Below are 11,679 nucleotides of genomic sequence, written 5' to 3' on the forward strand. Positions count from 1 at the left end.
CTGGAAGCAGTCGTCTTTGCTTCTATTTAATGCAGCATTCAATGGAACCCACAGTATACACACTGTGATAACACTTCCAGCAGGTTGCACACATGCATATGTGGCACTCCCACTAGGCCAAGAGCTCCTCAAAGGCAAGCATATATCTTTTTTATTTTTGCATTACCAGCATTTAACATTTTCTGGCACAAAAAGGGCTCTAGTAAATCTGAATGAATTACTTCATACACAAATGTCTCTTTACTGTCCAATAGAGATGTTAGCACATTGGACAGTCCTTCCTACTATGATTTTTATTCCCAAACAAATCTGAAGCCCAGCGAAACTATTTCTAGGGCCCAAGGAAACTCAGGGTATGCTCTCTCTCTTCACTTCCACTATCACACTTCCAGGGACAGCCTTGAACACCTCTGAATGACAGAGTCTGGCTCTCTTAGCCAGGCTGGAGTGCAGTGGCATGATCTTGGCTCACTGTAGCCTCCACTCGCCAGGCTCAAGTGATCCTCCCATCTTAGCCTCCCAAGTAGCTGAGACTACCGACATGAGCCACCATGCCTGTCTAATTTTTGTATATTTTGTAGACACAGGGTCTTGCCATGTTGCCCAGGTTGGTCTTGAACTCTTGAGCTCAAGTGATTTGCCTGTCTCAGCCTTCCAAAGTGTTAGGATTATGGGCATGAGCCACCACACATGGCCTTGAACTTATATTCTGTCTTTAGTGTTGTCATAGGTTTATACCCCAACTGGTCCCTTCTTGTCACCTATGGTAGGAGGTGGCAATTTTTCTCTGTAAAGTGCAAGATGATAAATATTTGGTCTTTGTTATACCTCACTTTTGCATTTGTAGAGAGAAAGCAGTCGCAGACAATAAGTAAATGAATGACTGTAGCTATATGTCAATAAAACCTTATTTTTAGATGCTGAAATTTGAATTTCATATGATTGTCATGTGTCATAAAATATTGATCTTTTCCTGATTTTCCCCAACCATGTAAAAATGTTTACTCTTTGCATGCACACAAAAACAGGTGGTGAGTCAGATATGGCCTGTGGGCCATAGTTTGCCAACCCTTGACCTACGGTAGAAAAAAATCTCAGACTTTCTTATGGATTTTCTGTTATTTCGCCACATGGAGCCATGCTAGGCTGGGGAAGTAGAAAGCACAGGGCTTTTGGGCATTAGGTTCTAGATTCCAGTTCCGGCCCTACCATCTACCAGCCGGGTAGACTTGGACATAAAATTTAACCTCTCTGAACTTTATTACCATCATCTATAAAATGGGGGCACTAAACCCACATCACAGAGTTGTCATGGGAATTAAGTGAGTTAATGTATATGGAGCTCATGGCACCAGAGTCTGGCATACAGTAGGCACTCAATAACTAGTAACTCTTATTCCAGCTTCTGACATGGCTTCCCCAGACCACCTGCAGCTTTGGAAAGCAGCCCAACCATTCTGTGAACCACAATGGGCCACAGGAGGGAATAAACTGACAGCAAATACAAAGGCAGAAAGAGAATTCGGAGGTTTTCAGATATATGCCACAGGATTCTAAGTGCCTGGTTAGCCCTGATTCCTTCTGGCACCATTTAAAATTCCTTTGGTTCCTTTTTCCTCCTCAAAAATAAACTTCTGACTCTCACAGTGCTTAAAGATCCTTAGCATTCTTTACCAACTACCCAGATGGACCCTGGAGCCCTCTCCTCACTCTTGTACCTCCTGCCGGTAGAGGGCTGGGGTGGGGAAGGGTGACCATGGCCAGACCAAACCTACACGGATTGGCCTGCAGCTGGGTCTTAAGAAGGCTGGGCCTGGTGAGGCACTCAATTCTCTCTCAATTCTTCATGAATTTCTTGCTGTACTGGGAATGAAATTCCTCCAGTGCTTAAGAACTAGACTTTCTATAGAAGTTTAAAAGCCAAAAACAAACAAACAAACAAAAAAACCACCATGTATACAAACAAAAGATCCCTCACATTACTTTCCAGACATAACACATCAGTGGGGCACAGGTTAAGACTAGGATTTATGGTATCTACCCTTGGTCCAAAAAGCCAGATCTCACCCTGTCACTTCCTTGCTCCAAAATCTCATGAGTGTCCACTGCCTCTGTAGTAACCAAGCTTCTGTGCTGTCACTCAGGGCCTCCATCATCCTGCCCCAGACCACCACTCTTGCACTGTGTCTTGCCACCCCTCCAGGGGAGTCTTAACCTGCAGTCTAGTCAAAAGGGACTGTATTTCTACCTGATTGCTCTAACCATCCTCAGCTTTCCACACTTGTGCACAATTAAATCACCCCTAACATTTCATTACACATCTTCCCCTAGACTGTGAGCTAGGGACAGAGTAGAGACTATGTCTGCTTCATCTCTGGGTCCCCTCCACCTAGCAGAGGCTCTGGCATGGGGCAACCACTTAATAATTATTAATGAATAGATAGAAACAGTTGAAGTTATTCCTCCCTTAAGCTGTTTTAGCTGGACTCTTATTAGAAGACCAAGTACAGTCTGGGTTACTGCCAGGAAGCAGAAAAACCAACAGAAGGAAAAGAGGCATGACCAATGTGACCCAAGCAATGGAAAATAGGTTTTAAGAGTGAGGTAAAAGAGACCAAGGCTGTTTAGCTGGGAGAAGAGAAGATGAGGCCTAACTGGATTCCGGCTTTAAGTACAGAAAAGGTTCTCATGAGAAAATCTTGATCTCATCCTCCCTTTATAATCAGAAGAAACTTTTCCATATTCATGGAAAATGGAACAAGAAGAAATGACTTAAGTTAAGGCCCGAGGGGTTTAAGCTGGACAGAAAGAACCAAATTAGGCACCACTTTTCCAGAGATACTGTGATTGTGCTTTTGGCAAGTGAGTTGGAGGGTCTTGCTTGGCACTCTTGTTGAAGGCTGTGCAAACAGGAACACATATTCTGCTCTGTTCCTGTTCACTGTGGAGAGAGGCGGGTGAAAACACAAGTCAGGTAAGATTTTCTAAGGAGCCACTGACTTTTTATTGACCCGTTTCCTACAGGCTCTTTCTGCCATGTTATGCATTGCAACCCTGTGCTGGAACAATCTAGTATTTCAAAGTTTCCTGATAGGGCAATGGAAAAAAAGAGAAGGTATCAATGCCAGGGAAGGGAAGATGGCGCTAATAAGTATACTTTCTATACAAAACAGCACCGAACTGGGAGTTAACATAATTGTTATCATTACTACTAAAGCTCACATTCATTGAGCACCTACTATGTGCTGGGCACTGTGCTGTTTCATCTCAATTCTCATAACAACCCCATGAAGTAAGTAATATTTGTATTCTCATTTTACAGATGAAGAAACGGAAACTCAGGAAGCTTCAATCAACTTGCCCAAGTCACACAGCTAGCAAGTGACAGAGCCAGGACTCAAACCCAGGCAGTCTGACCCTAGAGTCCATATACCTAACTACTGTCTCCCTGTAAGGGTGAGAGACTGGCATATAAACTCTAGTCTCTGAACCCTGTTCATATTCTCAGCTCTTCCTCATACAGTCCCAAGCTAGGACATTAGCAAGAGTTGAGGCCTCAGAACTGAACCAAAATATTCCCCTAATTAATCATCATCTATAAAATGGGGGCACTGACATCCACATCACAGAGTTGTCATGGGAATTAAGTGAGCTAATGTATACAGAGCTCATGGCACCAGTGCCTGGCATACAGTAGGCACTCAATGACTAGTAACTCTTATGCCAGTTTCCGACATGGCTTCCCCAGATCAACCACAGCTCTGGAAAGCAACCCAGCCTCTCTGTGAACCGCCGCAGGAGGGAATAAACTGACGGCAAATACAAAGGAAAGAAACAGATTGAGGACTCTCAGATGACAATAAGCAGACGCAGGACTTGAATGCCAGCCTCTGGACCCCAAGTGTAGTGCTCTTTCCTACTTCTAGACTCTGGTTGAATCTGAGGGTGAGAAAATGAAGGGACAGGATATGCTAAATGAACTGCCTCCCAGACAGATCCTTTTGTGATGAACTGTCAATCTCCCCTCAGAACCCATGCCTGAAATACAAGGGTCCTGCAGCCTCTGTAAACTGGTTCTAAGATTCTACTAGCTAAGGATGGCAGTGCTCTGATTTATGGTACGTGGGGGCTGCCAAAATGCTCACCTATTAAACCTATCAAGCAAACCTAGTCCATGCAGCTTCCAAACTAGGCCAGTGATTCACCATTTAAGCCTCTTCATTGATGTCCCCATTCTGGGACCGTCTTTGCCCCAGACTAGCCTCCGTCCTGCTGCCAGAGAAAACAAAGCCCCAGTCATGGCATTCGGAGCCTTGCAGCATACGGAAGAGAACATGGGAACTGGAATCCAGCACTGCTAATTTTGAAGCAAGCTGTGCCCTCATTAACTACCCAGCCTTGCGGAAGTCACTTTAATTTTTCTGAGGTCTGGTTTCTTCATCTTTAGATTGAATATAAATAGGCCTACATTACAGGATTAAGTAAATTATAGTATGTAAAGCATCTAGCACACTGCAAGCCACAAAGCAAAGGAGACACTTGGTAAATGCTGGTGTTCTGCTCCTCTGTCCTCTCTTCATTTTAGCCCAAATCTTCCACTTCGGTTCATTTATCCTCCTCACCAACTCCTCTCCCCTCCCACAACACACACCCCCACACACCTCTACACCCCTACACCTGTGCATTTCTGCCTCTCAACCGTTGCTCAAGCTGTTCCTTCTCCCAGGAATAAACTCTCTCCAAGGCCCAGCATAAATTCTCCACCTTCAGAATCCTCTGGTCATGCTGGGATTGATTTCTCCTTCTCCCAAACTCCCACTCTGTTTACATTCCTTACTACATTTACCATAGTCAGTCTGATTTCAGTTATTTATGTACTTATCTATCTTCCCAACTACACTGGAAGGAGAAGGTTCTGAGAAGACAATTATTTATAGGAGGGCAGAAAATGTGTTGTTTTCCTCTGTGTATATTTCTCAATACCAGGGTCTTGTACATAGCAAGAGCTCAATGTGTACTCACTGAATTGAATCTTTCCATCCTAAACTGGGAATCTTTACAGAAAGATCCTGGCCTGAGTTCATTCTAAAACTATGCATGTACTGCCTAACTTGATAAATAGGCAATTTTTAAAGTCCATGAATATTCATAAACTAAGATCCACTAATACTCATGTGGACTTGTTTCAGTCCTTCATCCATTCTTCCAACACACTCTGGACTTCTCTTGGGATCTCTCTCCAGCATACCAGGAGACATCACTGGGACAACATTTCTCATTCACAGAGATCTGGGAGGAAGCTCTTTGGAGAACTGTTCCACCTCACTGGGTAGGAGGTGACTACCATTAAAACCATACTAAAACCCAGAGCTATGGAATCAGAAAATAGATCTGAATGATCTGCCTTACTTTCCAAGCTATAACATAGAGTTAAAAACATTTAAAACAGTGCCTGGAACACAGCAGGTGTGCAATAAATGTTAGATGTTTTATTAACGATGTAGTAGATTGGAAAAAAACAGTCATGTCATTTCACTTCTAGAACTATCCACTACTGACTGATTCCTTGTGTAATCTTTTTTCTTGTTTTGTAAGACAGAGTCTTGCTTTGTCACTCAGGCTACAGTGCAATGGTGTGATCTCAGCTCACTGTAACCTCTGCCTCCTGGGTTCAAGTGATTCTCCTGCCTCAGCGTCAAGTAGCTGGGATTACAGGTGCCTGCCACCATGCACAGCTAATTTTTGTATTTTTAGTAAAGACAAAGTTTCACAATGTTGGTCAGGCTGGTCTCAAACTCCTGATCTCAGATGAATCCGCCTGCCTCGGCCTCCCAAAGTGCTGGGATTGAGCCACCGCACCCAGCCTCCTTATGTAATCTTAAGTCCTTTCCCCATCTGTAAAATGAAAGTGGCAGAACCAGATGGTTGGTTCCCAGGCTCATTCTACCTTCAACCATGTATATTTTTCCATGATCAAGAAATAACTTTCTGTTCCACATGCTGAGGCTGTTGGCAAGAGAAAATGTGCATTTGTAGCTGCTGGTCCCCAGATGGGAGGGACCACTGTTTCCCAAGGCCAAGGGCAGAGTAACTGATTAGTAAACCACCTGTGAGCTTTCCCCTGTTTGAAGTATACTATTAAGATACCCAGTGCAGGTCTCTAACAGAGCATTACCTCTGGGTATAGAAGCATGCCTACCTTCCAACAAAACTCACAGTCAAGGCAAGACAAGAGTGTGAAAACAATGGCTGTAATGAAGATTCCTTGCTTGTGCAGAATTCTTGTACTTTCTTGCTTTTGATGCCTGTAATTAGGGCATCAGTCTAAACAAGGGCCCTCCTTAGGCACAAAGAGGAGGAAAAACACAAAGTCCCATTGTGAACCTGGCAGCTCATAAAACAAGGACCAAAGCTAGTAAATAAAAAATGTCACTGACTCATTGAACCACAAATACTGCAAAAGCCTACTGTGTACTGGCCCTGTGCTGGACAGAGGAGGAAGGAAAGAAGACACGATTCCTTGCCCCCCATGTACTCAGAGTACATATGGGGTGTATGTACCTCTAGGCAGACTCTAATGAGAGCTATATTAGAGGGTCAGCCTCTGCTACAGAAGGCAGAAAGGGCAGACTCTAATGGGAGCTATATTAGAGGGTCAGCCTCTGCTACAGAAGGCAGAAAGGGGAGCAACTAATCCAGCAGAAGGCTCAGAAAAGCTTCACCACAGAGACATGGGCCTTAAAAGGTGAGAAAGAAGAGGGAAATCCAGAAGGAAGGGAGAATATAAGCAAAGGCTTGAACAGGAACAAGCAGGGAGTGTTTGAGAAACAGAGACTTGGCAGGGCATGGTGGCTCACACCTGCAATCCCAGCACTGTATGAGGCTGAGGTGGGTGGATCACCTGAGGTCAGGAGTTCAAGACCAGCCTGGTCAACATGGTGAGACCCCCGTCTCTACTAAAAATACAAAAATTAGGCCGGGCACGGTGGCTCACACCTGTAATCCCAGCACTTTGGGAGGCCGAGGCAGGTGGATCACGAGGTCAAGAGATCGAGACCATCCTGGTCAACATGGTGAAACCCCGTCTCTACTAAAAATAGAAAAAATTAGCTGGGCATGGTGGCGCGTGCCTGTAATCCCAGCTACTCAGGAGGCTGAGGCAGGAGAATTGCTTGAACCCAGGAGGCGGAGGTTGCGGTGAGCCGAGATCGCGCCATTGCACTCCAGCCTGGGTAACAAGAGCGAAACTCCATCTCAAAAAAAAAAAGAGAAACAGAGACAACTAGTTTATTTTGACTGGACCACAGGGTATAGGTTTGGAAAAATCAAGGGAAACAAGGCATAAGAGAGGTTTGAGAACAGATTGTGGAGGAACTTGTCTGAGGCTGGAGTCCAAACTCTACACTAAGCTTGTCCAACTTGCGGCCCTGGATGGCTTTGAATGTGGCCCCACACAAACATTCTTAAAACATTGAGATCTTTTTGCAATTTTTTAAAAAGCTCATCAGCTATAGTGTTAGTGTATTTTATGTGTGGCTGAAGACAATTCTTCTTCTGAAGTGGCTCAGGGAAACCAAAAGATTAGACATCCCTGCTCCACATAGTAGGCAATGCAGCCCACCAAGGTTTCTGAGCAGTGTCTCAGGAAGAGCACAGGGGCACCCATGAAGAGGATGCAAAAGGAACAAAGTAATTAAATTACTATGGGACCACATCACAGGAGACCACATGGGCTGGGCTCCAACAGCTCCTGTTCACACAGCTTCCCTCTCCCATGGCTTGGCTTCATGCCATCTCAGTTGCCAGCCCCAACAACTGTCAATATCTGCAAAATACTAGAGTAACAGGGCTCCTGGCCAACTCTCTGGATTACAGAGAAAGAAGAGCTGAGGTGGGGGCAGATGGGCACAGGGGACACCAAAGTCTTTGGCTGGCTCATTTCCATATAAAACCCAACCCTGGATTTCCTCTTCATACCACTTCCAGCCCAGCCCTCTAATGAAGGGTTGAAGCTAAGGAGAGTGGGCTGAAAACACCTGGCTGATGGGTGGGGATCCAGTGAGACACTACACCTACTGTCCAGCATGCCAGGTGGCACACGGGCAGTGGTGCCCTTCCCATTTCGCAAGGTCAGTTCCACCTGTAAATCCTACTGAGGCTTCAAGGCTCAGGTCACATCAACTCTTCTCTCAGAGCCTTTCTAAAGTATGCCAATCCAAAATGACCTACCTCCTAGAAATCACAGCTTCCACATATTCAGCACCTGTTACAGGACAGGCACCATACTAGATGACTTCCATATAATCCTGCTCAACCTTCACAATGACCCTGTTATGCCCATTTCATAGGGAAGAAAGTGAAGCTCTGTGAGGGGAAGCGGACTTGCCCCCAGGACACACAGCTAAGAGGTGGAAGAGATGAGATCTGAACACAGGACTCCCTGAGCCTAAAGTTGAGCACCTCTAACATTCATTCCTGTGAGCCTGCCTGCCTTGATCTGCCACTGACAGGTAGCCTGGGAAGACACTATTAATACCTTTCCCTGTGGACAGCCACCCACACAGGCAGGAGCCTTTAAATACTGAAAAAATGAAAACAGTTAACTTAAACATAACGCAGTACACAGATTTCACAAATTCCTCACGTGAAAAACTATTCACGACACTGGACTGCCTGAGTCCTGCGCCCATCCATAGTCTCCGTCCGGATTCCTGGGAGAGACTGAGTCTCAAACGGGCCAGAGTAAACGCCATCTCAGACACCGGTCGCGCCCTGACCCCCAGGCACAGGCGGAGCCCTGACAGGTCGCAGAGGGAGCCCTCGGGACAGTCCTGAAAAGCGCCCCTTTCGGTTGTCCCTCCGCAGCTGAATCAGGTTGTGACCTCGGCCGCCGTGGAGGCCCTGACTGCCCCCTTCCGGGCACACGGGCTCACTCACAGACCCCAGCCCCATTTAGCTCGGAGGAATACCTCGCTGTCTCTCTTTTACCTTCGCCGCCTCCAGCCGGGGAGCGGTCGCGCGCACCCCTACCTGCAGATCGCTCCTCGGAGAACGCGGAAGAGGCGGTGCTTGACCCAGGGGGTGGGCCCAACCAGACAGGGGCGTGAGAGGGCGGAGCTGCGCCTGCGCCCTGATGGCTACCCGGGGGCTCGGGGGCGGATTGGCAGGGGGTTCAAACTGAGCAAACTGCGCAGGCGTAACAGGTGAGAGGCGGGAAGAGGGAAGATTGCTGGCAGGGGGTGGGGCTTAGCTCTTCCGGCGTTTTCTTTTCCTAATGGAGGTCTAGAAGCCAGTGAAGGGAGGAGGCCGGGTGCGGCAGGTGTAATTAACTTGTACTGAGCGCTTCTGTAGGCCCGGAAGGATTTTTTTTTTTGAGACAGAGACTTGTTCTGTTGCCCAGGCTGGAGTGCAATGGCGTGATCTCAGCTCACTGCAACCTCCACCTCATGGGTTCAAGCGATTCTCCTGCCTCAGCCTCCCGAGTAGCTGGGATTACAGGTGCCCGCCACCATGCCCGGCTAATTTTTGTACTTTTTAGTAGAGATGGGTTTTCACCATGTTGGTCAGGCTGGTCTCGAACTCCTGACGTGATTCTTCTGCCTCGGCCTCCCAAAGTGCTGGGATTACAGGCATGAGCCACCGTGCCCGGCCCAGGAAGAGATTTTTAAATGCTCTTTATATGTGGGGAAATGTTGCTAGTCTTTTCTAAAACGGGGGCTAATTTTGTAAAATTTCTTTAAAAGTCTGAGTGCCTAGAATTTCACCATCAGAGTTTCTCTTTGAGTACATTACTCCCAGTAGTTCAAAATCTTTAGAACTTTAAAAAAATTCATTTCTTGGGGGAAAAACAACCAGCCTCCACACATCTCCTTCCCAAGGCTGCAGCTGCGATGAGAAAGGATGAGAGCGTGGACTGGGATTTAATTCAGGTGCTGACTCTGAGTTTCATTCTTTGTGAGATGGAGTAAATATCCCTTCCCTGCCTGTCTCAGGATTATCGTGAGGGTTTGGTAAGCAAAGCTAGTTAAAGAGCCTCAGGGACTTGCTTCCCATCATTCACTTGACAAACATTTGTTCCCTGTCCTGTCGGGGACTGTCTTTTCATCTGTGTGATGGAAGGAGATTGGGAATATTAGTGAACATTCAGGACTTTGCTAGATTTCCCAATCTGGGTGAAGGTTGGAGAGTGGGGGAGACCAAGCTTCTGTGTTTATTCCCTTCTGGAATCCTGTGGTCCAACCTGAGGGCCCCTATGTATCCTGACTTTTCCCACTTGTCACCTTCCATGGAGGCCTACCCAAGCAGTGTTCAGAGGCCCTGCTGGCCTGTTCCCTTCCCTGTTCCGACTATCTCAATAGCTCAAGAGACTCAGGACCTATGTTCCAGGTTGTCAATCAAAGTTGCTATGTCCCTCGAATGGCAACCAAGTTCAGTTAACATCTTTGAGGGCTCTCCTAAAGCAAGTGGGGCTCTAGTCATGCTTGTGGCTCATTTTTCACCATACATTTCACAGCTCGCTGTGGGGCAGGGAGGAGAGTGGCAACAGGAAGCCTCAGAGGCTGCACTGTTTATGGGAGCCGAGGGTGATGCGGCATCCTTTACTCAGTAGGTGGATGCTCTGCCCCAGGCTGGAGAGGATGGCTTAATACCTAGGTCCCTGCTCCAAATATTGTTATGGATTTTTTGGGGGGCGGGGATCTCGCTGTGTACCCCAGGCTGGAGTGCGGTGTCACCATCTTTGCTCACTGCGACCTCTGCCTCAGGCTCAAGTGATCCTCCTGCCTCAGCCTCCTGAGTAGCTGGGACTACAGGCATGCACTACCATGCCCAGCTAATTTTTACATTTTTTGTAGAGGTGGGGTTTTGCCATATTGCCCAAGCTGGTCTCAAACTCCTGAGCTCAATGATTCTCCCACCTCAGTGTCCCAAAGTGCTGGGAGAACAGGCATGAGCCACCATGCTCAGCTTTGTTACCGATCTTGAGCCAACAGGAAAACAAAGCCCTGCCTGACTTCCCAACCAAGCTGCCACTCTACCTCCCAATATGTTACCTCTCTCAGGACCCTTTGTTACTAGGTTTTGCCCCATGGGAGTGTGCTCTTTTCTCTGCATTGTTGAGGCCTCATCTCTTTCTTTTCTCCTCTCTTCCTTTCTGTCTATTCTTCTTTAAGCATCCTTCTGTGAATCTCTCAAAGCAATTTTGTGTCAGCTTTGTGATGTATTTACAGATATTCCCATGTAAGGTGCAGGTCTTGGGTCACACATTTCTAAGATAAATCTACTTTCACTGCCATGGTCATATTTCAAAATGACCGTGAACCCAAAGCATGGGTCTTATAACAGTCTGAGCTGTTCAATGACTGAGGAGGTAGTAAGTGACCTGTCATAGGAGGTGTGCAAATAGCACCCTTTTAGAATGCTGGACTTCGGCCTCCTGTGGTGAGCTAGAAGGAGCAGCAGAATGGAGGGCCTTCCAGATTCTAAAGGATTGAATGAAGGGAGGGATATTAGGGGCTGGAAGGGAAGCAAGGCAGGTGGCCAAAGACACACTTGATTCAACAAGCTATTATATATCAAGCACTTAGAAATGTACCTGACACATAAAGAACATTAGCTATTATGATGATTGTGAATGACTCATAGACTATAATGAAGGAGCTGAGATCAATCGGTCCTTCA

General features: G+C 46.6%; 1 protein-coding gene across 3 annotated transcripts in view; it reads right to left on the minus strand.

Annotated features, from left to right (window-relative positions):
- The window catches only part of MKNK1 (MAPK interacting serine/threonine kinase 1), a 42,076-nt gene extending 33,018 nt beyond the window's left edge, over positions 1-9,058 (minus strand). For 2 of the 3 annotated variants that reach the window (XM_012434795.3, XM_012434797.3), the window contains exon 1: positions 8,970-9,035. The gene's annotated coding sequence lies outside the window, so the exon portion shown is untranslated. Of the gene's footprint in view, positions 1-8,969 lie in introns of all 3 variants that reach the window. The other variant, XM_012434796.3, reaches the window with a different exon arrangement.
- Positions 9,059-11,679: the final 2,621 nt, after the last annotated feature.

Source organism: Aotus nancymaae, unplaced genomic scaffold (genome assembly GCF_030222135.1).
Source record: "Aotus nancymaae isolate 86718 unplaced genomic scaffold, 86718_ANA_hifiasm-v0.15.2.pri h1tg000007l, whole genome shotgun sequence".
In the NCBI taxonomy this organism is placed as follows: domain Eukaryota; kingdom Metazoa; phylum Chordata; class Mammalia; order Primates; family Aotidae; genus Aotus; species Aotus nancymaae.